This window comes from Panthera pardus, unplaced genomic scaffold, assembly GCF_024362965.1.
Source record: "Panthera pardus isolate Hobbes unplaced genomic scaffold, ASM2436296v1 HiC_scaffold_11, whole genome shotgun sequence".
Lineage (NCBI taxonomy): Eukaryota > Metazoa > Chordata > Mammalia > Carnivora > Felidae > Panthera > Panthera pardus.
This window is the reverse complement of record NW_026526666.1, coordinates 17,756,086-17,760,107: the sequence shown is the minus strand read 5'-3', so window position 1 is coordinate 17,760,107 and position 4,022 is coordinate 17,756,086.

The following is a 4,022-nucleotide window of genomic DNA, read 5'->3' as shown; positions in this document are numbered from 1 at the left end:
GAACTTAAAACAATTTAAAAATTAAAAAAGATAGCCCCCAAAATAAATGCATAAATATGCTGTATTATCAATTTTATCAATTTGTTTTTAAATTTTTAACATTTTTTTAATGTTTTTATTATTTATTTTTGAGACAGAGAGAGACAGAGCATGAATGGGGGAGGGGCAGAGAGAGAGGGAGACACAGAATCGGAAACAGGCTCCAGGCTCTGAGCCATCAGCCCAGAGCCTGACGCGGGGCTCGAACTCACGAACCGTGAGATCGTGACCTGAGCTGAAGTCGGACGCTCAACCGACTGAGCCACCCAGGCGCCCCAAATTTTTAACATTTTAAAAATCAGAATGGGTTTTTAATCAGTGATGTATCATATTTGAATTAGGAGAATGGTGTCCTTTCATTATAGAAGCCTAAATGGTGTGTCCTACAATTGATAACATCTTTACTGATAGCTAAAATTTGGATATTTTGTAAAACATCAAGAAGACCATCAGAAGTTCTATAGAATGACACTCTGATTTGTAAAGATTAACATTTATTAAGAAATAAGTTAATTAAGGGTAGATACAGAATTCCATATGCGTGCATAAGTAAAGCTTGTTGATTTTATTGTTACTTTTTCTGCATATTTTCTTTTTGTTTTCTGCTCAACTTATCAATAGATGAAAAAGTGTATTAAAGTGGTACACAATGATGCTGGATTTTTAGTTATTTCCTATAACATCCTATATCCTTATTTTAATTATTTTTATATTTTTAGATGTGTATACTTTAAAGTCATTAGAGCTCTTTGACAAATTCAATTTTCTCTCAAAAGATTCTTACCAGGTCCTTGTTGATGCTTTTTATCTAAGTTATTAGTTTAGAAGTGACACAGCTTTATCTATATTTATGCCTCAGTATATATTACAATACTGAGCTAATCATTAAAATTTCAGATATTTTTGCTAAAGAAAAATTTGACTTATTAGTTATCTTTATTTATTTTTTAATGTTTATTTATTTTTGATAAAGGGAGAGACAGAGCATGAGTGGAGGAGGGGAAAAAAGAGAGGGAGACACAGAATCTGAAGCAGATTCCAGACGCTGAGCTGTCAGCACAGCTGAACTCAATATAAGATAACCACCATCTTTCAAGACCACATATCAAGGTGTCACAGTAATGAAACTGTGACATTAGTAATTAGTCTGAATTATCTCTTTCTTTCCCTTACTTTCCTTCTTTCTTTCTCTCTCTCTCTCTCTCTCTCTCTCGCTCCCTCTCTCTCGCTCCCTCTCTGAGAGAGAGAGAGAGAGGGAGCGAGAGAGAGGGAGCAGGAGAGAGGGGCAGAATGAGAGACAGAGAATCCCAAACAGGCTCCATACTGAGCAAGGAGCTGACACAGGGCTCGATCCCACAGCCCTGGGATCACTACCTAGGCTGAAATCAAGAGTCAGGTGCTCAACTGACTGAGCCACACAGGTGCTGCTGGATACCTTTAAACCTTACTATCTGCAATGTCAGGCACTATTATAGGATTTGGATTTGGATTTCTTGCTTTGTTATCAGCTTCTTTTCCTCTAGCCTCTGTAACTGATCTTTGGGGTGCTAACTTGATATGTTTCTAGGATGTTCTATTTAAGGACTCCAGACTGATATTTTCTAGATTGCCCACCATGATCTAATTTTGTCCTCTTGGCTCCACTCTACAACCTTGTACTGCTTCTTGTCTTGACTACACATGCTTGTTTTGCTGGTAAATCCCCATACAGAGAAAAATCCCCAGTTCCCTGCTGCCATCTCTTGGATCCTGAACATTACAATTAGAGTAAGTTGAAGTGATATATATATATATATATATATATATATATATATATATATATATTTAATCTAGTCACAGACAGGTTACTCATTTGTAACCAAGACTTTAAAGTGGGCCACTATAAAATAAAAATACTTGTTGGTAGCACAGGTTTTACTGGTAGCTAATATTTCTTGAAGTGTTGCTAAATTATCTTGTTGGCTATAAATGTGTGGAAGTTTAAAATTTTCCATTATATTCAAAATATATAAAGATTAAGTAATTATATCTTAGCCATAATTGAAATACAAAACTAACAACAGAAATGAAGTTTTCAGACTTTTTTTTAAAATAAAAGATATTTCATGCCATATAGATTCTGTAGATACGTATCAAGTTTAACAGAAGTCAAATATATTTAGATTTTATATATTTTATCAAACTATAAACTTTAAATTAATGTTCAATTTATGCAAAATATGATCGCATCCTGTGAAAGGACAGAGGAAATTGGGGATGTGGAGGTTCACAAAATAATTATATTTTTAGTCAAATTAATTTTATTTATGTATAATTTATGTATCATAAATAGTACACATTTACATACACTGCCTGAAGATTTTTATCAAATCTTTTAGAAAAGATTTTGCATATATCTGTGAGGTCATTTTAGGGCAACCTGGATTTTATTAAAGATGTAGCACATTTCTTAGAAGTGAAAATCAGAAGAAAATTTAATGGAGCTTAGGATATACCCACCACATAATCATTTTTAAGCATCATACAACTGCTTGAAACATGCTTTCTTTGCTAAGAATTAAGAACAATATGGGGTAGGTTATAAAATGGATATCAGTGTTTCATATTCAGCAGACCCAGGGCATATCACAGTAAGAAAAGGTTAACTGAAGGAATCATTTTACTTTTTAAATTAGAACCTACTTCATTTACGTTTAAGATAAAATGAATTAACAAAGAAAGTAACGTTTGTACTACCTCACTAATTAAAGTTTGGAATCAATATGCTCTCAATGCAGAGTTGTTTAGAAGATTGGTTCTGATATTCTCTTTTGTTCACACATAAATTGTAAACAGAGGTAAATATGCGGAGTACAATAACTTCATCACCTGCTTCTGATTCAGTGGAGATGAAGCACATCTTTTTTTTTTCTTTTAACTGAAAGTTTTCTATTTTTCAAGTAGCTTTCGTAGACAATGTGTTTAAAGTTTTAAAATTTATTTTTGAGAGAGAAAAAGGGATATAGCGCGAGACTGGGGGGAGGGGCAGAGAGAGAGGGAAGCAGAGGATCTGAAGCCGGATCTGGGCTGAGAGCAGAGAGCTTGATGTAGGACTCAAACCCAGGAACCATGATCTAAGCCAAAGTAGGATGCTTAACTGACTGAGCCACCCAGGCATCCGAAGCACAGGTATCCTTAAATTAAATCTTCCCCAGGTAACAAAGATGCAGAGGGTTCCAAGACTATTCTTGAGAAATAAATAATAGGTAGAGAATGTTCTCCTATGAGTGGTCACATTTCAAAATTAGGTAAAACCTTAGAATTTAAATAATAAAAAGATATACACTAAGAAAGGAGATAAATAGCAATTTAACGGAGTGAGCTTTGTTTCTTAATATTTTCAGACCATCGTGGTGATGCTGCTAGGTTTAATTTAAATTGCTTTGCTGGGCAATGAGCTTTGGATAAAAGCTTGCTTATTCTTAACTGATACAAATGCTTCCCTTGAAAAATCTTTCAAAATAACTTTCACATAAGCAATGATAGCTAGTCTCTATTTGTATGAGTCTGAGACTGATTTGCGATACTGTCCTAAATGTAAGTATCACTTATGTCCATCATCAATCCTCTTAGCTCTACAGGCCTTTGAGAAAATATTTTGCTTTTTCCAGTGTATGGTTAATAAGAAAAGGACAGCTATTGAATGTGTGTTTAACAGGATGAAGAGGAGATCTGGTATTAGAGAAAGTGTAATTGAAATGTAAGTAATTGAAGCATAACAAAAATTACTGTTGAAGGCTTTTTATCACTTCAGTGAAGAGTTCAGTCTAGCCTTCAATTGCTTCCTATAATTTCTGTATATAAGACTTCGCTTACTCTCTTGCTCTCTCCCAGGAAACATTTGTGATGTCAGAATTACAACCTGAGGTTATAGCACTGTGACACTTTCAAGCTCTTCAAGGTTTGTCAAGCACAGTTAATTATATTTACTAGAAGTCTCTCAC